Raw genomic sequence first — 24993 nt, forward strand, 5'->3', positions numbered from 1 at the left:
ATCTGACCTTCAGACGCTGCTTTGATGGAGGCAAGAATGATTATACACACCTTACAGATGAGTATTTTGAGGGTCACAGAGGTTAAAAAAAAAAAAAAACAACTTGCCTAAGGTCAAGAAATGAGTGAATGAAAGAAACAGACTCCAAATTAGCATCTAAATCCTGAGTATACTAAGAGTATAGCTTCCAAAGATCCAGCCACTTTACACAGACATGGGGCCCTGAACAACTGCCTCAAGTTTGCTGGGCCTGTTTCCTCATTGGCCACATAAAAGTGTGTATCCAATTCCTACAGTTGTTGCTGAGACCTGAATATCCTGATTCTACATTTTGAATAACTTATGCTCCATGCATAACATAATAATTGGTCCCTTCTCATTAGAAGATTACAACACAGGAATTATGTTTGTTTCCTAATATCTGTGTTGTTAGAATGACAGCAAGGTTCATTAGGGTCGTGAAGTCTGGTCATGCCAAAAAGCTTCGTGAGGTGGGGAGAGCAATCAAAACAAAGCCTCATTTCAGTTTCAATGTATGTCTTAGAAATGCCCTTCCATCTTTTTGAGAAAGCTGGTTCTTTTCAGCTAGGAGGAAGGTGCTAAGGAGGCCCAGGTGGCTCGGGAAGTAGCGCTGACATAGATCTGAGGTCACGGGACAATCTCAGCTCCATCTAGTCTTTCACTTGTTTTTCTCTGAAACCTCCAGAGGGATGTGCTTCAGTGGCAAGTGCTCATTCTACATCCAGCTCAACCAGGAGCCACTCCCTCTTAGTTCAAAAGGTGAGATGACAGGGTGCCTGGGTGGCTCAGTTGATTAAGCGACTGCCTTCGGCTCAGGTCATGATCCTGGAGTCCTGGGATCAAGTCCCGCATCAGGCTCCCTGCTCAGCAGGGAGTATGCTTCTCCCTCTGACCCTCCTCCCTCTCATGCTCTCTGTCTCTCATTCTCTCTCAAATAAATAAATAAAATCTTAAAAAAAAAAAAGGTGAGATGACAAAGCTCAGCTACTTATAATTCTGGAGAGAGCAGAGGGGAGGGTGTAGCTTACAACCACAGGGAAATGGAACTGGACTTCACACCATTCTCAGTTGTCCCTGCAGCCCCACTGATACAATGAAACCACCCTCCCAAGTGATAAGGCAATTCTTCAGCAGACGCCGCGCAATCCTTTGATGACAGCCCACTGTGCAGCTGCTGCCATCAGAAGATGATTATTATCTTACTGACTCACTAAATTCTCCAGCTTAGGTGCACTTCCCCTTCAGCCCCACTCAACGCCCAATTACCTCTGACAGGAAGCCAGCCCTGGACACAGGTTTTTTTTCTAGTTAGCATGGTGCCGGATGTAAAAAATCAGGGAATATTAGCCAAGCAAGGCTACTCCTCTTACTATGAGTCAATACACAGTCCCAAAGAAACATATAGATAAGAAAATACTTACAGGGCACTCAATGTCCGACTATTCTAAAAGCTTCATCTATACTAATTCATTTTACTCCTCATCACATCTCTATAAAGTATGGGTTATTGTTAGTACCAATTTACACAGGAGGACACTGAAGCCCTGGGGGGTGGGGCGGGCAGTGAAGAAACGTGTCCAAAGTCACAGGACTGGTAAGTCTGAGTCACATCAAACTCAGGCAATGTCGCTCCACAGTCTGCTCTCAGCTACTCCAGGAGACTCCCCCACACCACGCTATATGTTTCTGAGCTTGATAAATTTGTATTAACAGAGGTGAATTTCAAAAACAAAAAACGGAGTGAAAAAATAAGATGCACAGAGGTAAGTACAGTTCAAGACCATTTATATAAATTTTAGAAACCCTCAAAACAATATCATACATAATATATATTAAGAATATAAATCCATGGACTGGAGGGACACATACTGAAGTCATTTTAGTTTCACACCTGAAAGAGGAAGACACTCTGGAATGGAGCTAGGGACAATTCTAAGAAATTTTAGTTTTATCAATAATAATTTGACCTCTTTATTTTAAAAAAATCTGAAATACATAAGGCATAATGTGAACAATTTGTTCATTCTGATCATAGGTATATTAACGTGTGTTATATTAATCTCTGGTCATTTCTGTATTTTCACTTTAAAAACAAATTATATATATTTTCTCCCCTATTTCTTCTTGTGTCCTCCCAAACTCCAAAGCCATCAATATCATTTCCAGTTGAGGTAACGGAATCCATAGTGGACTGTGTTTTAGAAAACAAAATTGTAATGATGATTCATCCAGGGCTAGTTGCCTAATGTTAACTACGGCTACATATTTCCAGTTTAAAGTGATAAAAACAAATTAACAACCACTCTATTCAACTAGAACTTGAACTGAGCACATATAAACAATCGAATCAGCAAATAGTAATTATCAGAGAAGATAACCGAAAAACAAAAAACACTGGGGAGAATTTATCTCTGCCACAACCATACCAGTCCCTTCTAGAATAATGACAATGGTAACTAAGAATGACCCACTATAGACACTGTTAATAATTGGGATTATTTATGCTCATGTACTGTCTCCCTTATCAAAGTATGAGTTATCTCAGAATAGGATTCATGCAGGGTGCCTGGGTGGCTCAGTCAGCTGGGCATCTGCCTTCGGCCCAGGTCATGATCCTGAAGTCCTAGGATCAAATCCCGCATCGGGCTCCCTGCTCAGCGGAGTCTGCTTCTCCCTTTGCCCCTCACCCCGCTCGTGCTCTCTCGCTCTCTCTCTCTCTCACTCTCTCTCTCTCTCACTCTCTCACTCTCTCTATAGCCCTCTCAAATAAATAAACAAAATCTTTAAAAAAAAATAGGGTTCATGCAGGTCCACTGCTTGGCTCATAATGTGGGTCTCTGTAAAGGCTGGCTGAATCAATATATAAATGAAGTGATGTTCCATAATGTCTTTGCTCTGACCAACCTAAAATCTTCAACTCTTTAAGCAAAAGGGTAGGCAATGAGGCTGAATATTAAAATTCTTATACCTAGATGGATAACATTTTGGGAGAGAGTAATTTTTGCCAAATCGGATAAAAATTAGAATTTCCCTTTATCATAGAAACTCCTCTATTTTCAGAGGGACTACCTTTCCAGGCTTTCTCATTATACCAATGTGAGTCAGTTTCCTAGCTTCTATGCTATAAAATATCTCCAACCATTAAAGCAGATTTTCCCATCTAAATATTTTGTTCAGTAACTTAGATTTGAGATATTTTGAGCAGAACCAAGTTCACACAGAATTTTTCCGTACATTTAGGCTTCTGTATTGGAAAATCCTTGTTTAATCTCAGAAGGCTTGTCTTATTTGTCCCAAGAATTTGTGGAAGAGATCATGCGAAGAAGAGAATGCCAGGACTAAACTCTTCTACAAGATACTTTGAGAGAAAGATGGAGGGAAGGGGTACGTGCACCCCGATGTTTATAGCAGCAATGTCCACAACAGCCAAACTGTGGAAAGAGCCAAGATGTCCATCGACAGATGAATGGATAAAGAAGATATGGTATATATATACAATGGAATATTATGCAGCCATCAAAAAGAATGAAATCTTGCCATTAGCAACAACATAGAAAGAACTGGAGGGTATTATGCTGAGCAAAATAAGTCAATCAGAGAAAGACATGTATCGTATGACCTCACTGATATGAGGAATTCTTAATCTCAGGAAACAAACTAAGGGTTGCTGGAGTGGTGGGGGGTGGGAGGGATGGGGTGGCTGGGTAATAGACATTGGGAAGGGTATGTGCTATGGTGAGCACTGTGAATTGTGCAAGACTGTTGAATCACAGATCTGTACCTCTGAAACAAATAATACATTATATGTTAAAAAAAAAAAAAAGAAGAAGAAGCTAGAAGGAGGGGAAGAATGAAGGGGGGGATATTGGAGGGGGAGACTAACCATGAGAGACTATGGACTCTGAAAAACAAACCGAGGGTTCTAGAGGGGAGGGGGGTGGGAGGATGGGTTAGCCTGGTGATGGGTATCGAGGAGGGCACATTCTGCATGGAGCACTGGGTGTTATGCACAAACAATGAATCATGGAACACTTCATCTAAAACTAATGATGTAATGTATGGGGATTAACATGAGAATAAAAAAATAAAATAAATAAAAAAAACTAATGATGTAATGTATGGTGATTAACATAACATAATAATAAATAAATAAATAAATAAATAAATAAATGCCTATTAAATGTTCAGCTATAAAAGTGAAAAAAATAAAAAAAGAAAGAAAGAAAGATGGAGGAAAGGTGCAATGCTACCCGGGTCATACGCTTAGCATTCCTCATCCGGTAGTATTTAAAATGGAATAACACCCAGTGCTCCATGCAGTACATGCCATCCTTAATACCCATCACTGGGCTACTGAGTGTTATACAAAAACAGTGAATCATGGATCACTACATCAAAAACTAATGATGTTTTGTATGGTGACTAACATTAATAAAATTAAATTAAATTTTAAAAAATAAAATGGAATAACACAAACATTTAGAAATGTACTGACAACTACCATGATTGCTTTTTCTAAACCAGGAGTGATCAGACCATACTCTGTGCTGGGAGTGACTGTTTCTCCCAAAGGGCATGGATGCTCTATTTCCAGTCATCCTGCGATGGGAAAAACAATGAACCTTGGAATGGGAATGGGGATAACCTCACTGTCTCTCTGGAACCTGAAGCAGCAGTTCCTAATTCTGGGGGAAACAAAGAACATCCAATATGCAGAAATAGGCTGGAGTTAAAGAGGGATGACCGGGAGGTTCTCTTAGAGAAGGACATGACCTATGCCCTCAAAGGCAGTGACAGCTCATATCTGTCTTTACATTTTCCATTTTTCTGCACTATTATACACCTCTGCTTTCTGCAGGCATTCAGCATATTATTCTGAAACCCCACAGTCTGGTTTTCCTTAAGACTCAAAGAGGAGAATGGCAAAGCTCTTGCATCCCAGGACAGACTTGTGGAATGTGTAAATACTCTTTTAGTATTTCCTAGAAATTACTTGGCAAGAGAAAACACAGCCAAGGAATGGAAAGTCAGCAATCTACTGAATGACACCTGCTGTCAGGACTTGAAAATCAAAGTTAATTTATGTTTTAGTCCTGAGCAATTCAGGAAGTCTTTCAGTTACATTGATCCTACAATATTAAAATTTAACATAACTTTTGTTACCTCCTGTCTTGATAATCTAAATAATCTATGTACACAAGAGAGAATTAAAACTTGAGTATTATGAACAATTAAGAAAAAAGTTAGTGCTCCTATGATTAATTCCAGAAATTCAGTTATCAAAAGTCACTTAGAAGAGTATCATCCAAATTACCTGTTACAGCCAAATTACTCCATTAATACCGTTTTACATTTGTTTCTATCAATGAAATAAAATTCAGAATTATTCTTAATGCTGTGGATATTATGGTGATTATTTGCTTTAAGGAAAAAAATAGAGATCTTCACAAATGAAATTGGCTAGATACAGATTCTTATTGCTTTTTACCAGAAAAAAAGGCCTGTCTTAAACAACAAAGAAAAGCTAACTAAACATACAGACCAAAATTTTAAATATATCCTAAAATTTAGAATGCTGCACATATTTTTTTTTCTACATTAAGAGAAAGAATGAGATGGGATAAATCACACACTAACTGCATGCATTTGGTATTTTATCCCACCACAAGGGATGAAAGACAAGAAAAAAGAAGAGCAGAAAACCCTACACACTATGTGCTCAGGATTTCACAGGCTAAGAACCTTACAGACACGAATGCACTTAATCTTCAGAACAACCCATTAAGTCCCATTTTACTATGAGGCACAGGGAGATCAAGAAGTTAGCTCACGGTCACACAAAGCCAGGAGAATATTATATTGTTAGAAGTGTAAGTTACTGGAGAACAACATACCAATACCTTAAAAATGATTGTGCCTTTGAAAGTTACACACTATAGAAGTAAAACTTTGTTCCCACTTCACACGCTTACTTTTTGGTCCACAAAAGAGCCACTTCTGCTTTTTCCAACATATGGGAAGAGAGTCTCTGCTCTTCCATCCACCCTTCTCACTCTTTTCCAAGAAAACTTATCTGATTGATGAAATTGGGGAGAAAAAAATGGGGCAGGTGAAACTTAGCTTGTTGTGGGTTCCTCCCTCCTCTCTCTCTCTATCTCTGTGGATCTGCCTGCCCATGGCTGGACACACTCTGAGCTGCTGGATAGGCACAAGTAGGTCAGGACCCAGATGTGCCTTAGAGGTAGGTATAAAGCCCAAATCTCTCTGATTCCACTGTGAGGCTCAACAGAGGCAAGGTTGGATTTCTCAGCAGGTGGACCTGCTCTACAAACCCAAAGCTTCCCTCTGGTGACTTGCATTTCAAGATTTAGTTTTGTGGGGGAAAGGTATTAAATCCAATTTTGACCAATCTCTAAGCCAGTAAGTACTCCAGCAATCCAGTAAGAAAGCAGATATGTTTAATAGCTATCTGTTTGATAACTTTGTCTATTTTTTCAATTGTTTTGAATTTAAGATTAAGAAAGGAGGTAACAAGGAGGAGGAGAAAGAAGAGTTATTATGAATACCATCTCCTAAGCCCACCACACACAAAGATCTCTACACAAGGGTATTTGTCAAAAAAATTAAATGATAAAATTTAAAGGCATAGAAAAATGGATGTAATGTAAATGTCCAACAACAGCAGGTAAATAGCACAGACATGTGATGTCAATCAATAAAATAATTTAAATCATGTTTAGAAGAATATTTTGTAAAATGACGTATCTATTGGTATTTTTAATAAAGATAAGTAAAAAAGAAAAAGAAAAAAACAAATGGTCCACAATTTCCCATCCAGCTATATCCTGAGATATATACATATATATGTCAATATGTACAAATCATTAGAAACAATACAGAAACACACAAAGCTAAAAAAGAAGAAACCTCCTTTTTTACTTCCCTAAAAGTTTCTCTTCCCAACTAACCACTATTAACAGCTTCTTATAATTCCTTCTGGAAAAAAAAGTATCTTCCAAATATTTCAATATGAGAATCTATTTCCAAATTTAGAGTAGTTGTTTAAGATCACAGGAGAAGAAACAAAGCATAAAATTCTCATGTGATAACTTTTGTTTTAAAAATTCACACAAAAAGAATGAAAGGGATTATACTGGGGTTGTGATTTTGATTTTCTTCCTTTTTTGAGATTTTACATTTTCAAAGCTTATTGCTGTGAACAGGAAACTCTATAACCTGAAATAAATACCATTACTTTTATTATAAAAGGAACACATTTTCAGAATTCAAATAATATAGAAATATGTAATGCATAAAACAAGTGTCTACCATCAAACTCCCTAAAGGTAATTGACATTAACTATTTGGAATGAATTTAATCAGACACACACACACACACACACACAGTCACATAAATAGACACATACACACAATCACATAAGAGAGAAAATAAATAAATATATATAGACATATAAATCTTCACCTGGATAAGTCTTAGTTTCCTAATCTGTATGATATAACTATAAAGAGGAATCCTGCCTAACACACAGTGAAGTTTGGGAGCCAAAAGGCCAAAAGTCATTATTGATATCCTCCATTTTCTTACTGTGGCAGTTTTAGAAAATGCAGCACCAACTTTTCTCTCTGCTTCTCACCATTTCCAGGTCATCCTCATGCTGTCTGCGAATACAGGTCTGTCACCAGATTGTCACAGAACACTGTTGCCTGGAATTCATGATCTCAATTAATCTTCTGGCTTCGGCCTTTGGGTAGCTACATGAACTATCTCCAGTCAATGAGTTACATACTGAATGCTCCAACAGATTGTGGGCAAGGAGTTCAACACTATCATTTTGAAAGTGGCTTCATACAGATTTGAACTATGCTATCTACTCACAAGTTCCTTAGTGCCAAGGTCAGACACTGAGCCAACATGGCGATTCACGGATTCTCAAGTTGCTCCAAGTCAAGCAAATAATTAGTGCTTTTGAGAACCATTCAGCTAGCAACAACACCCCTCCCCTCAAAAAAGAGATTCATTTTGTGCCACTAAGTTTTATTTAAAGACCATGCAATCGAATCCCAGCTGGCTTCATTGAAGCAGCAACGTAAGCAATCAGTGACACCAACTGCAATGCTATCGTTTCTATAAACAGTAATGAGTGGAGGGGGTAGGACAGTCCTAGAAGCTTATGTATCAACAAGAAAGATCATTACAGCAAGAGAGATTGTCTTGGCAGATTCACAGCATCTTTCTGATTGGCACCCTAGGAAATGCAAATGCCCCGCAACGTTTAATGGCTCAGAAGAAATATTCGGACGTGGCATTCCTAACATTATACAATGAGAATAACATGACCTGAAGATAACAATTTCATACACTAAGTAGTACAAAGGAAAGCTTCATCATTCTAAAATATTCCATAGAAACTGAAAAAATAGATCCATAAGTACTCCCTGGATGTCCCTTTCTATCTCTGATACCAGAGAAGAGAACTTGCTTTCTTAGAAGCTGGTGTATTGTACCAGGCTGCAAATAAATGGATTCATGTTGAAGTAGGGACAGAGGAGATATATAACATAGATAACTCAGCAGGATATCTGAATATGAACAAGGCTGGGTAGGCTTGAATTGAGTTGTAGGGTAATTACTTTTGAAAAAAAATGCTTTTATTATATCTGTAGCTTATTTTTATATGAACACATTCTTCAGGCAAAATATCCAGAAATACTACTTTCCATTAGAGCCCCCATCTGCCCCATGCCAGTGCTACATTTTGAACTTCTAAATGCTTTTCAAGTTCAGGGAGATTAACATGAATCCTGAGCAGAATTAATTTTTCCTTCCATGCAGTGATTTTACCATAGAGCATTAACTCAGATAAGAGGTTGCTAAACTGAAACAGACTGAGGCTCCCTGGCACCCCACTTTGGGCACATATCATATCCTGCCTAGTAGCATACTTCTTGCTTGTGTATTTATATACTTCATCTTACTGGGTCTCCAGTGCGTAACACAGAATCATGCATGCAATCAGTACTTAAGGACTGTTTGCTAAATTGAAAAAGGGTAACCCCTGAAGTCATAGACATGTTTAACTTTCTATCCTAAGATGCAGAAGGAAGAGGGGGTGAACAACTGTCAAGGGCTAGTTGGTGGGGTGCCTGCATGGTTCAGTCGTTAAGCGTCTGCCTTCGGCTCAGGTCATGATCCCAGGGTCCTGGGATTGAGCCCTGCATTAGGCTCCCTGCTCTGTGGGAAGCCTGCCTCTCCCTCTCCCACTCCCTCTGCTTGTGTTCCCTCTCTCGCTGTGTCTCTCTCTGTCAAATAAATAAATAAAGTCTTTTTAAAAAAGGGGGGGGCTAGTTGGCATGACTCAAGTATCCTGGGCTTTGGAAAAAGTCTGGCTTCCCTCCTCTCTTTTGCTGTACTTAACCTGGAGCCAGGCAAATGGATTGCTGGTCCCGGCCCCAGATGAGAGCATTCAGCCCAATCTCTTCACCATAGAGTACTGCCCTGGTTTTTTCCCATGCACACAGCTCTCAGTTGATAAGCTGCAAGAGGAAAAACAATTTTATTTGCATTTCTCCTTGTCTGGCAAAACTGCAGTAGAGATGCGAGCTGCCATGTTGTCTCTGTTTTTCAAGTATTGTAGCTAGGTCTCCCTTTTCAGGATATGCTTGAGGGCATCAAAAGGTAGTTTCTACATTTCAGGGTATATAGAAAGGAGCACTGACATTCTTAGGACCCTTGAAATTAAATTACAACTTTGAAAGAATATTCTCAAACATCAGTGGAACTTCATTACTTCATTCTTATTTTGGGGGGAAAGATAAATATCATTTAAGAAACAAGGACCTGCTAGGCTCCAGACATGCTAACTTATAAGAAGAAGGATGACAAAACCACATACCTTGGGATGCTAAACTAATTACTCAAAGATTTCAAAAGAAATCCAATACATCTATTGGTTATATCCTACAGATGAGATCATACAGAAACTGAAGGGTTTGGCTAGAAAGAACCTTAAACAGAGTCCAATAATCTACCAATTAAATTGTATTATTTTAAACTGTTCTGCCCTACTATATCAATCAGGATAGGCCAGATAACAAATAGTCTTAAAAATCTAAGCTACTTATTAAAAGACTTTAACTTTTCATTTGTGCTGTCCATCATAGGTCACATAGTAGGGCTACTACAGATACTCAGGGACAGAGGCTGATGGAGCAACCACTACTGTGAACATCATCAGAAGGTAAGAGCCTGAGGTGAGTTGTGCTCTGGCTGTTAGAGCTTCCACATGGAAGTGAGGTGTGTCACTTCTGCCCATATTTCATTTGCTCATGCAAGTCACGTGGCCACACCTAATTTCAAGGGAATGGGGTAATGCCATCCTACAATGTGCCCAAGAGGAAAACCCAAAATACTCGGTGAAAAGTGGTAACACCTACTATATTTGCACATGGTAGGCACTTAGCAAATTGCTTTTTAAAAGTATATAAGTAACAAATGAATTAATAACAAGAACTAACTTGAATTTTCTGACATTAACACTGAAAATTTCATGTAAAACAATAAAAATCCCTTTGAAAATGAAAGCCATAAGAAAGTGATAGATATTTTGTGTGTTGCCTAATTCTTATTCATTGGAGCAACATTGAAATAGTGAAGAATTTTAAGATTATGACATAAAAGCAGCTCAAAGAGTCTACAACAAAGATAATTGCCATGTATAAATCATCAATTATTCTTTAATGAAGTTTCCCAAGATTAGATAAATGAAGGCAGTTACACAATGAAATCACCCATGTTTCAAAATTAAAATGACGTGAACAACTGAGTATAAGGTTTCAAAAGGTAAATTTTGTCATTTGCTTTTTGATGAAATGGATGTCTAAAGATTGAATTTGAATCTAAAATATCCTCAATTTATAAATACTTTATTTTCATTTGTCCCAATTTGGGATATTACTTACATCCTTGAAGAAAAAGAAAGGAGATTAAAGGACTCTACACTCAGAAGTAAAGCAGAGGGGCGCCTGGGTGGCTCAGTCATTAAGCGTCTGCCTTCAGCTCAGGTCCTGATCCTAGGGTCTTGAGATTGAGGCCCACATCAGGCTCTCTGCTCAGTGGGAAGCCTGCTTCTCCCTCTCCCACTCCCCCTGCTTGTGTTCCCTCTCTCGCTGTCTCTCTCTCTGTCAAATAAATAAATAAAATTAAAAAAAAAAAAAGAAAAAAAGAAGTAAAGCAGAGAGGAGTTGAAAACAACTGTGTAATGCTATCTTTGTAGAGGATCCCTTCTTGGGAAATGGGCTTAAAGCAACAACCACTTTGCAACCAAATTCTTTCTTGGATCACTTGACTATCTTGTAGAGTAGTTAAAGCCTAAATCCTTTAGGCACACACTAGCTGATGCAAACTGACTATAAGTTGGCAATTTTAATTTAGATGGTAGTTTTGTACTTGAAAGTAAGAGTGTGACTGGTTTTAGTTGTGTGTGTTCATTAAGATTGATAAATTATTTTGGCCTGGAGTGTTTCAAGGCCACATCAAGGCAACTTGATGTGATTGTACAAGTCAATCTCTAGACATTTGGTAATCCTCCATGCTACCGGGCTGAGCAACCCCCAATTGACTGAATATCACAGGAGAGTTAATGATTGTACACAGAAGGAGGAGAGCGCAATGGCTGGTTTTCTGGAATCACTTAGGGTGGTAAGAGAAGCACAGTGCTTCCCCTCTCTCCTTGTACATGTATGCACACACAGAGGCATGCACACTTATGTTACTACTATTGTAGGGACCCACTACCAAAAGTGCTGCCATCCTCTGTCAGTTTAATATCAAAGGCAACTTTCTCCGGAGCCTGGGCATTAGGACAAGAATCCCTCTTTTACTGGTCTTTCCTACCAAAGTGATGAGAAACCTATAACCTTAACACCCTTCTTTAATAGAAATGCTTCTGCTTTCCTCCCAGCTAGATCTTGAGAGGAAAGGGAGCAATCATTAAAGCTATTGTTTTAATCTCTACTCTTCTTCGATTTATGTTTCTTTGTAAAGGTCCCAAATCTAGAGAAAAATGAACTTGCTTCAATCTCCCTTTGAACCAATAACTTAGCATATTCCAGGTTAGTAGAAGAGTCATATACTCTGAGGAGAATTGTTTAGAATTTTAAACTTCTTAACTTTCTTTCAGTAGATAGGCTCCACATGTGTAGAAAAAAAAAATATTCATTTTGAGATATGGGAAAAAAAAGAAAGAGGATCATAAGATACCACAAAATAGCCATAAACAACCCACTTAACCTTGTCCTAGATTTTTTTTTAAGATTTATTTATTTATTTGAGAGAGAGAGAGAGAACAGAGGCAGGCAGGAGGAGGAGCAGAGAGAAAGAATCTCAAGCAGACTCTGCACTGAATGGGGAGCTGACATGGGGCTCCATCCCAGGACCCTGAAATCATGACCTGAGCGGAAATGAAGAGTAGGCCAGCCTCTTAACCAACTGAGCCACCCAGGTGCCCCTAAGATTGTTTTGTATTTGACAGCTCATGCTATCTCCATTCCCACTGAAATACAAAGGATTTATAGACTAATATAGTGGATAAATTAGATAAGGTATTAATATTTGATATTGTAGAGGAAAGACAGGAACAATAAAACATTTTATTTATACTAAGAAGCTCAAACGTTAGTGATTATTTGGCATTTGTTTAACTCCATTTATTTAATAAAACCTAAAGAAAATATTGAAATGCTTACCAATTACAAAAATTCAGCAATCCATTAGAAGAAGCTCAACTTCTTAAAACAATTATTCACTTCTCCCCTGTAGCCCTTATTTCCCTCAAATGTAAAATAATGGGGAAGAAGCGCTGGTATAACATCCTAACACAGTTCAAAATATTATTATATTTCTCTTTAGGTAAGTTGAAAAAATTTAAAATTGAGCATTCCAGCTCTATTCTTAAAAATTTGCTCCATGACAATGTATCCGATGTCTTCACCTCATTTTGTATTCACACACTGGGAATAACAACATTTCACGCAGAATTGCTGTGATGTCAAGATAAACTCAAAGTGGGTGAAAGACCTCAATGTGAGACAGGAATCCATCAAAATCCTAGAAGAGAACATAGGCAGTAACCTCTTTGACATCGGCCACAGCAACTTCTTTCAAGATACATCTCCAAAAGCTAGTGAAACAAAAGCAAAAATGAACTTTTGGGACTTCATCAAGATAAAAAGCTTCTGCACAGCAAAGGAAACAGTCAACAAAACTAAAAGACAACCGACAGAATGGGAGAAGATATTTGCAAATGACACTACAGATAAAGGGCTGGTATCCAAGATCTATAAAGAACTTCTCAAACTCAACACCCAAAAAACAAATAATCAAGTCAAAAAGTGGGCAGAAGAGATGAACAGACACTTCTCTGAAGAAGACATACAAATGGCTAACAGACACATGGAAAAATGTTCATCATCATTAGCCATCAGGGAAATCCAAATCAAAACCACACTGAAATACCACCTTACACCAGTTAGAATGGCCAAAATGGACAGGGAAAGAAACAACAAATGTTGGAGAGGTTGTGGAGAAAGGGGAACCCTCTTACACTGTTGGTGGGAATGCAAGTTGGTACAGCCACTTTGGAAAACAGTGTGGAGGTTCCTCAAAAATTTAAAAATAGAGCTACCCTATGACCCAGCAATTGCACTACTGGGTATTTACCCCAAAGACACAGATGTAGTGAAAAGAAGGGCCATATGCACCCCAATGTTCATAGCAGCAATGTCCGCAATAGCCAAACTGTGGAAAGAGCCGAGATGCCCTTCAACAGATGAATGGACAAAGAAGATGTGGTCCATATATACAATGGAATATACTCAGCCATCAGAAAAGATGAATACCCAACTTTTACATCAACATGGATGGGACTGGAGGAGATTATGCTGAGTGAAATAAATCAAGCAGAGAAAGTCAATTATCATATGGTTTCACTTATTTGTGGAACATAAGGAATAGCATGGAGGACATTAGGAGAAGGAAGGGAAAAATGGGCGGGGGAAACTGGAGGGAGAGATGAGCCATGGGAGACTGTGGACCTGAGAAATAAACAGGGTTTTGGAGGGGAGGGGGGAGGGGGGAGAGGGGAGGGGGAGGGGGATTGGTTAGCCCGGTGATGGGTATTAAGGAGGGCACATATTGCGTGGAGCACTGGGTGTTATACGAAAACAATGGATCGTGGGTCACTACATCAAAAACTAATGATGTATTGTATGGTGACTAACATAACATAATAAAATTAAAAAAAAAAAAAAGAATTGCTGTGATGTCATGCTAATGGTACAAGTCACATAAATGAAATCATGTTAAAATGGAACACAATAATAATAATATCTAAAATATACTGAGCACATTATATATGGAAGACTCAAAGTTCTTAGACTGATGCCTGGTATATAGTTAGAGCTCAAAGTATCTTTAGCTATTACCAATTCATTTCATCTTTACCACAACGTATGAGGTAAGTACTATTACCATAGCAATTAACATGTATGAATAAATTGAGGAACAGCAAGGTCATGTATGTTATCCAAGATCATAAGCTAAGGAAGGCCACAATCAAACAAAAGCAATATAGTGCCCAGAAATAATCTCTTAGTAATTCTGTATAATACCTCTGGCTGTGAAAGGGTGTGAGGGAACCTTCACCTTCACTACTTGTGACCATACCATTTTACAAGATTTCCCCTAGAGTGATCATCCTCTAAAATACCAACTGACACACTAAATAAAAAAGCATATATAAAAATAAAGTACAACAGTTTTCAAGGGATTACATGTTAAATCTAGGATTAAATAAGATATAAGAACCAGGCTAGAGCTATTATTTCTACTTTTTTCAGATAAAAATGCTGAATTTAAAAGATTCTTAGTAATTTTATTGAGACTCCTTTATAACTAGGTCTTCTGACTCTAAGTCCCATGATTTTGCAACAACCTATCCTTCCTCATCACATATAACTTCTATTTGGATCTGTTACTATATGAGAGACTGACTCTGCATGTAAATTAATGTGCTACCTAATTTTACATGAGGTAGAGCCCTATCTTTATTACACACCGTACATACTTAAACTTTTTCCACATCTAGGAAACATATATCCAACTTGCAATATATTCATGTTTTATTTAATGTAGACAAGGAAAATTGAAGTAACATCAACATACATCTCAAATGGCTTTCTGAGATATGTATTTTCAAAATACAAAACCTCAACATCAAACATATTAATCTAGAATACAGCAGTTGGATATCTTTTAGCACTTATAAATATGGTGGCAAAAAAGGACTGTGTAAATAATCTTATGAATTGAACAAAAGTAAAAATGAAAGATCTCATTGCTGATTTATTTCAAAAGTGTATTCTTGTATTTCACATAGAGTTAAATTACCTAATTAGTTTTTTTAAATAGTTCTACTTTTCATTTAGAGTGGTGAGTAATCAGAAAGTCAAAGTTTTAGAAAAAATGAATGTAATCTATATATATTCTAATCTTTCCAAATATATTCTTCATAGCTCTAGAACAGGGTGAAAATAGGTATGTAACCAAATGAATCAGATCCCCCAGAATAGTATATGAAGTTTTAAACATGAAACCTATTATAATATCATTAAAATATTGATTATTAAAGTTACATGCAATTTATGGACAAAAAAATTAGTTTACAAAAAGACACTTACTTAGACATAATAGGGGCACCTCTCCTCTCTCCTCACACCCCCCCTTTTGTAGAGAGAAAACCAAAAGACACAAAAATTGGATTAGCACTTGCAAGGTTAATAGACATAATCACTTTAAAGGATACACCTTAAAAAAAGAGAGAGATGCACAACGCAAAGTGGTGAAACAGCACCGCGTACGGCTTCAGCAGAAAAGAATTTCACTTACTTGATTTTAGTTTAGTATTTTTTTCATTTAAATTTTTAATTTCGCAGGTCATTAAAAGGGTCTGATTTTCTTCCTTTCCCTCACTGGGCCTTTTGAGGGACCTGGTTGGTTAAACCCAGGGCTAACTGGGACTCTCCTGTTTCAGCACCGAGGACAGAAAATGCTTGATCTCCAGGGCAAAGCTATTCTCCGACGAGGGCCAGAAGTCTACCTCTCTGACCAAGCAAGAAAAATAAAAGATACCTGACTCGCCAGCCACCTGTTTAAAAGTCCCCTCTCCTGCCGAACGCACCAGCAACTTCTCAAGAGGAGACACTGAGCAACTCCAAGTCGCACGCCGCCCTCACAAGTCACAAGGAGAGAGCCGCGAAGAAGTGCGAAAGCAGGTCACTGTACAAGCACCCCTCGGAAAGAGACCCGCGATTCCAGTTCAGGCGCTCGGCGAGAGCTAGAGCGTTCTACAAAGCGCAGATGACTTCAAGGATTAGGAAAACAAAACAAAACAGAACAACACCACCACAAACACCCTCCAAAGACGGAATCGGCGGCGGGGCCATTCTCTCGCCCCAGTGGGGAAACGCCTTCCTTCTACCACTGACAGAGCAGAATAAAGGAGGGGAGGGAGGCGCAGGGAGCCAGGGGGAGGAAGGGGTGGGCGTATGGGGGCATCCGCAGCCCTCGGGTCTGAGGAAAGAACATTTTCTCACCACTTAGGCTGTTGCTGGACCTCAGGCTCCTTCCACAGAGACACTGCAGCATATGCACTCCTTTCTTCAAAGAAAGCTCAAGAATCTTCATGGAGAGGCGCGTGTGTGGGGTCCGTCAACTCCCCGCCCACCTCCGCTAATTGTCCAACCAAAAGGCGGCCTGTCTTCGGCAGCCGGGTCCCGAGTCCATGGTGGGCGCGTCCCAGGTGGACAGGGAGCCGCGCGCGGGGTAGGAGCGCGGCGTGCGCCGCGGCCGGGCAGGCAGAGAGAAGGCAGTGCCGCTCCGCTGGGGGCAGCCCCGGGGGAGCCGGCGGCGCGGCCACACCCCGGTAAGCTCGCACGTCTCTTTGGGACTTCCCGAAGGAAGTGGCAGGGCTGCGGGCGGGAGGGTGAGTGGACGGGCCACGCGGGGGACGTCGCCGTGGTCGGTGCCCCTTTCCAGGGGCCCGCGCCCGGAGGGACGAGGACGGGGTCCCGAGCCGGCCCTGGCGCTCTAGGTCTGGCGGTGAGCCCGCGGCGCCCTCCCGCCTCAGTGTCCCCGCCGTGCAAGGCTTCGGGGCGCCGAGAAGGGCTCCGCGGGGCCCGGCCGAGCTAGCCCGGAAGGGAGCGCTCCCGCGGGCTGCGCGCCTGCTGAGGGCGACTCCGGCGTGGGAATCCGGCGGAAGAGAAGCGCCCGCAGGAAGGGCTGGACCCAGGAGGCTGCGGAGCGTCAGAAGCGACTCCAGGGAACCGGGTAGGGAGGGAGTCGGGGGTGGGGGGGCTGGGGAGGCGGGGATGTGGAATAAAGAAAGCTCTTGGGTGCGGGCCAAGAGAGCGAAGGTGTGCCTAGGCGCAGCGCCGATGTGGGAGTCTGGACACCTGGATTTTCTGATCAGGGCTCTGTGACCTTGGGTAAGTCACATACCACTCTCGGCTCAGAGCCGGGAAGAGGGTGTGGAATAGAGAACTAGCAACTTCCTGATTGTCTCCTTGGCTTCCAGTCTCCTGAAAAAGCTTAGCACAGGTGCAGTGCGGAGGCAGGGGCTGCGAGGGGCGAGGGGGCTGGGGCCGGGGGCGGAGGGGGTAAAGGGAGGCCAGAAGGAAGGGAAGGCCGCAGGTGGGGACGGAGAGGCAGGTGAGGCGGGAAATCTGAAAACAAAAGCACTTTGTTCTGGTGTGATATTCTGGCAGGTTGTTTCTGCCAACTGGCCCCAAAGATGACCAGTGAGCTTCCCTGTGGGTCTACAGGTCTCGATTTTTTTCTTCTGTCAGCAGCCTTTTTGGCTTTGTTTTGTTTGTTTGTGTATTCATTATCAGAGGCCACCAATGCCCTTTTGGAAGACTTGTGATTGAAGCATACAAAGAATGCTGACTATGGGACCAGACTCCACTCTATCTGGAATCTCAGGGCAAGAAGAGACCTTAGAGGACAGCGATACAGCAAGTGGTTAAAAGCATAAATGCTGGAGACAGCAGCCCATGTTCAAATTCCCACTAGCTGTGTGACCTTGAACAAATTATTTAACCTCTCTGTGCCTCAATTTCCTCATCAATAAGAGAGTTAATAATAGCACCTACCTTGTTGAAGATTAAAAAAAAAGAAAAGTTGATATAAAGTAAGTGCTATAATAGTGCTGGAATTATTATTACTTAGCCCCCGACCTGTAGGGTTTTTGATAACTTTCACTTTTCAACGAACACCAGTGTGCATACCAATGTGAGCATTTCTGCTTGAATGGTTCAGGTAATAGAGAACAACCAGCTCCCCAGATAGTTCATTGCACAAATCCTGTTAGAAGGTTTACCCTGACATTGAGCCAAAACTTAAATTCATTTTCTTCCACCCATTGCCCCAAGGCCACTAGCTAGTTACCTCCTGCAAAGGAGTGAAAATGGTTTTCATCATCCCTTTCTTCTTTCCCTTCTCTAGGCTAAACCTTCACAGTTCCTGTGATGTTCCCTAAAGGTTGAAGCTTAAGGTTGAGGTTCCTTGGAGAAATACTCATTCAGAAGTCTCTTCCTTTTTCTTCTCAAAGATAGTAGAAGAAAGCCAGATAATCTGGAGGGCCTTTTGAGCCCACAGCCACTGCTGGCTCCACATTCTCTAAACTCTTTTCAGAATTGAGCTCCAGGCAAAGTTATTTGGAGTGGTTCTAAGACTCAAGGAGATATATTCAGGCCTTCCTTCTAGTCACCTCTAAGCCCTGTTGTTCAGTGGGATCACCGAAGCTCTGTGGACTCCCAGGTCCTTGATGATCTTGCTAAAGCCACGGAACTGTGATCACTGGGGAGGTTCTGAGGCCCAGGCAACCTGGGCTGTGGCCTTTGTCTTTCCAGTTTCTTCGGGAATTAGTGAGAAACTTGGCTCATCTGGGGATTCTGCCCATAGAAATTCCCCGTGGAGGGAGAGGCAATTAGCAAAAGGAAAACATCTAAAAATAGCTCTTCATGCTGCAAGTAGAGGCAGAGAGTTTTCCGGTAGAGCTCTCCTGTTCTGGAACCCAGTGCCTAGAGTGGTTTCTTTACTTTGACAGAAATGCTATTCCTTGAAATGTAGCAAAGGAATAGGATAAGGCTTTGGTTCCCACAAGGAACTTGAGCAGAGTGAGCAGGTTCATGTGTGATTTTAAAACACACATGACCTCTGGAGCAGCAATTTTCATATTTATTATGAGGCTCTCTACCTTCCTGGCAAAGCCATTGCAAGGATTCTGTGACGTAAAACATATGAAAGTGCTTTGGATATTTTATCATCTTTGTAAGACCAGGTTCTATCATCAAATGCCCTGGGTTCTAGGTGCTCCTTAATGGTCTAACATAGTGGCTCTTCTATTTGATTATGGGAAGAGTTTACTTGTGAATCTTCCCTCTCCTCAGTAGAATTGCAAACTCTTAGAAAGCAAGACAGGAAAGCCAACTCTGTTACAATTAATATTCAAATGGCCTGGGGCTATCTTGTTTAAATGGCAGTCACAGTGATTCTTACCGTGAAGCATATTCATCACAAAGAAAATGGATCATCACAGTATTTGGAAAAAAACAAACTTGGGATTGGGTTTATAGATTTTTCATCTATTACAGAACTCTCAGATGAGCTCAGATGAAACCAAAGAAAGCATGTAACATTTTAATGCAAAATATTTTCCTATTATATATTATGGACATTGATCAAAGTAGGTATAAAAGGGAATGGATCACTAGGGTTTTATCACTGAGACTTAGTTTTTTAAAAAATTAAGTTTCTTCCCCTTATAAGGACTTTGATGTACATACTTGTTAAAGCAACTCCTAAGGTGAAATCAAGTTCCAGTTAGGCACATAGATATAGTCTTCCTAATGTATCTTGGGAAGTACTTAAGGAGAACTCATTTCTACAAGTACCATAACATCCCAAAACAGGACAAAACAAAACAAAGAGTAGCCAGGAGCACAATGGATGGTAGGAAAGTGGCACATTTTAGGGTAAGGAAACCTGTTAAATTTTCTGCTATGTATTATTACACAAGCCCAAATCAAATTTTACTTGCAATTATATTTTTATTTTAAATTCAAGATATATTATTACACAATGACCAAATTTTAAATTATGTTATCTTCTTCTACTAAGATTCTTAAAGTTAGGCATTCTTTCTATTTTCTTATTGACTTTGGGCCAACTCTGGCAAGTGACTCACCACAAAATGAAACAATTCACCACTTTCTGAGAAGGATTGGAAAATCTGATACATAATGATAGGTGAACTTGTTTAAATTCTTAGTATCTAAATTTTTCCTTTTTGTAGTTATTTACTCACAGTTTGTAGGAGTTCATAATTGTATGAGGTAGTTCTGAGATTTTTAAGTGGTGATTTATCTGAGATACTTTTTCTTCATATTAAGTAGGAATCTATTGACTCTTGGCATCAGCTGTGTAATTAATCAGTATATTTATCCTCTTGGAAGCCTACCTTCAATCAGTAATAACATATTCAGAATTTTGCCGGGCCCCAAAATTTTAATGAGTATATTAATGGCAAAATGTCTTTTGAATGGAAAGCAATTTTATTTTCACAGAAAAACCAACACAAAAAAGTAAAAGATAAAGACCCGTATAGATAGCTAACATAGTATCTTTGTTCTATGTTCTATGTACAGTCCACTAACTGTCAGGGTAAAAACCAGGCCTGTATCTCATGTCTTAGAAATATCTTCAAACCCAATTTTGATAAGCAACACCATAGACTAAATGTTTTCATCCCCACCCCCTAAATTCATATGTTGAAATCTAACCCCCAAGGTATTGGGAAATGGAAGGTTTGGGGAGGCTTTACCCTCATGCATGGGATTAAGGCTTTATAAAATAGACCTTGGGGAGCTCCCTCTCCCCTTTCACCAGGTGAGGGCATAGTTAGAAGACAGCCATCTGTGAGCTAGGATGTAGGGCTTCACCAGACAGCAGATATGGTGGTGACCTTGCCAGCTTGTGAGAAATAAATGTTTGTCATATAAGCCACCTAGTATATGGTATTTTCTTGTTAGAACCAACCTTATTAGATAATGTGGCAAAACCAGTCACTAGCAGCTAGCTTACCTAATTAATGACATACATCATCCAAATAACTTTTAACTATTTTTACAAGATCACATACATTTGGTTTTTATTTGTATTATCTTCTTCCTCTTGCTCTTTTTTTATTTCTTCTCCAAACTTTGATTTTGAAATAAATTTAGACTTCTAAAAAAGTTGCAAAATAGTTGAGTTCCTGTATACTCTTCACCCAACTTCTTTTAATGTTAATAACTCACATAACCAGTGTACAATTATCACAGCTAGTAAACTCACACTGGTACCATACTATTAAATAAACTGCAAAATTTTGAAATTTCACCAGGTGCTTTGTTTTGTTTTTCCTTAATACCCTTTTTCTGTTCCAGGATCCAACTTGGATCCACTTTGCATTTAATGTGTCTTCTTAGTCTCCTTCCATTTATGACAGTCTCTCAGCCTCTTCTTGCCTTTCAGGACTTTGACACTTCTAATTAATATTATACAAATATTTTGTGGAATTTCATTCAGTTTGGGTTTGACTGATACGTCCTAATGATTCCTATAAGGCTATTCATTTTGGCAAGAAAGCCACATTAACCATGTTCTTTCCTTCTTAGTGCATTGTTACGTGATGTCAACTAATGATACAGTATTGATGACTTGGTTAAGGTAGTGGCTGCTAAGTTTCTATACTATAAAGTTACTTTTTTTTCATTTATGCTTGATAAATCTCTTCTTGGGGGGGGAGGGGCAGAAAGAGAGAGAGAGAATCTTAAGCAGGCTCCACACCCAACAAGGAGTCCGTCTGACTCGGGGCTCAATCTCACAACCCTGAGATGATGACCTGAGCCGAAATCAAGAGTGGGATGCTTAACCAACTGATCCACCCAGGTGTCACTAGTTGATAAATCTCTTGAGAAGAAACTTTGAGGCTATGTTAGTATCCTCTTTCTCCTCACACTTTCATCCATTGATTTTAGCATCATTTGGTAGATCTTGCTTGTAGCAATTATCATTGTGCTGTTTTCCTATTAGTGACTTTGTATTTTCCTCATTCCTACTATAATGGGAATTCTTCTACAGGAGTTGTACCTTCTCCTCCACTTATTTATTTATTCCATTACTTATTTATATCAGTGTGGCCTCACGGATATTTATTCTATGGGTCATAATCCAATACCATCATTATTTTGTGCCTCAAATTGTCCCAGCTTTAGCCATTGGGAGGTCCTTCTGGTTGGCTCTTGTGTCCTTTTGTTGAACAATTCCTTAATTTTATGGCACCACAAGATGTTCCAGGTTTATCTTTTACTTTTCCTGCCCCAGCTCTGGAATCAACTAATTTTCTAATGAGTCCTAGTTCTTCTTATTGGAGAATAGTATTTAGGGACCAAAATCTGGGTGGTAAATGTGCTATTGTTACTGGCATGTCATTGCTCCCAGGCTCTCTTGGTGGAAAGAGCTAGGAAATATATGTATGTACAAACCCACACATACTCATACATCCTATTTGTTGAAATATCTACCTCTCTCTATAAATGAATGGAGATATCTATATGTATCTATATGTGGACATATTTATATGTAGGTGCATCTATATGTTGTTATATAATAGGTAGATATCTACAGATAGGTATAGAAATAGGACAGAGAGAGAGATAGAAATAACAATCACTAATACCTATGATTCCAATCAAACACAAGTTTTGTTTTAGTCTTTGCCCTTTCCTTATTAGTAATTTCTTTTTCTAACCATGAAAAACCTGGCTTTTATTATTTATAATATATTCACTTATTTATTCAATCCTAGAATACACTTAAAGTGGTTATAGAATTCCTAACCAATACTTGGTGAGAAATGGATCATAACCAGAGTACAGTATTTATGTACAGTTGTTTTTGTCTTTAACCTTACAGTATCCAGTCAAAATATTATTTTCATACAAATCAAAACCACAATGAGATACCACCTTACACTGGTCAGAATGGCTAAAACTAACTCAGGAAACAACAGATGTTGGCAAGGATGCAGAGAAAGGGAAACCCTCTTACATAGTTGGTGGGAATGCAAACTGGTGCAGCCACTCTGGAAAACAGTATGGAAGTTCCTCAAAAAGTTAAAAATAGAACTACCCTATGTCTCAGCTATTGCACTACTAGGTATTTATCCAAAAAATACAAAAATAGTGATTCAGAGGGGCACATGTGCCCCAATGTTTATAGCAGCAATGTCTGCAATAGTGAAAATATGGAAAGAGCCCAGATGTCCATCGACAGATTAATGGATCAAGAAGATGTGGTATATATATATACAATGGAATATCACTCCACCATCAAAAAGAATGAAATCTTGCCATTTGCAATAACATGGATGGAACTAGAGGGTATTATGATAAATGAAATAAGTCAGTCAGGGAAAGACAAATACCATATGATTTCACTCATATGTGGAATTTAAGAAACAAAACAGATGAATATAGGGGAAGGGAAGGAAAAATAAAATAAGATAAAAACAGAGAGGGAGGCAAACCATAAGAGATTCTTAACTATAGGGAACAAACTGAGGGTTGCTGGAGGGGAGGAAGTGGGGGGATGGGGTAATTGGGTGATGGGCATTAAGAAGGGCACTTGATGTAATGAGTACTGGGTGTTATATGCAACTGATGAATCATTAAATTCTACCCCTGAAACTAATAATACACTATATGGTAACTAAATTGAGTTAAATTTAAAAATTTTTAAAAAACAGCCCCATTAAAAAAATAATGTTGTAATAACATCATATGCCAACAGATGGTGACTACACTTACCTTGGTGAGCACTGTGTAATGTATAGAATTGTTGAATCACTATGTTGTACACCTGGAAGTAATATAATATTGTGTGTCAACTACACTTCAACTAAAAAAAGAAAAAAAAAAAGACTTGAGGGAAACATGTCGGACAGCAAATAGGAGAGATCTCTGCACATTTGCAATAAATGTAATTTTTACTTTCTGCTTTGTGATTGTATTTTTCTGGTTTTCTTCAAGGAGAATGTTTTTGTTTTCAGGAAGAAAAGTATTTTAGTTGGTTTACTTTAAAAAAGATAAACAACTTTCATACATTAAAAAAAATTATTTCCCAAAGTGACGTAGGTTAGTTCTTTTCTTCCTCATCCTTTTCAGTATGGATTAGTCATTCATTTATAATCCATTTAGGTTCATTTGTTATTGCTTGTATTCCATGCTGGCTGATTTTAATTACTTAATCAAAATTAATTAACTTTAATTATTTCTTTCTTATTTGAATATGTAAACATTGGTATGGTTCTAAGAGCCAAAACTTTACCAAAAAAGTATGCTCCAATATGTGTCACTCTCTCATCCCTCTCCTGTCCTGTCCTGTTCTCATTCCCCATTCTTTCCACTCCTTTCCCACCCATCCCCTATAGGTAACTGGTCCCTTTAATTTCTGGTTTATCTTCTCTATGCTTTTGCACAACTGAGCAGATACTTTCATATATAGTGACCTTTAGATTATTTCTAACATTTTGCTATTACAAACAGTACTGCAATAAATATGTGCATATGTCCATATTGTTGGAGGGTAGAGTCTTGTTAACAATGTGATTTTTTTTTTAGTTTTTATTTAAATTCCAGTTAGTTAACATACAGTGTAATATTAGTTTCAGGTATACAATTTAGTGATTCAGCACTTCCATACATCACCCAGTGCTCATCACAAGTGCCCTCCTTATTCCCCATCACCTTTTTAACCCATCCTCCCACCCACCTTCCTCTGGTAATCATCAG

This window comes from Mirounga leonina, unplaced genomic scaffold (genome assembly GCF_011800145.1).
Source record: "Mirounga leonina isolate KUSES-001 unplaced genomic scaffold, KU_Mleo_1.0 Mir_115, whole genome shotgun sequence".
Classification (NCBI taxonomy): domain Eukaryota; kingdom Metazoa; phylum Chordata; class Mammalia; order Carnivora; family Phocidae; genus Mirounga; species Mirounga leonina.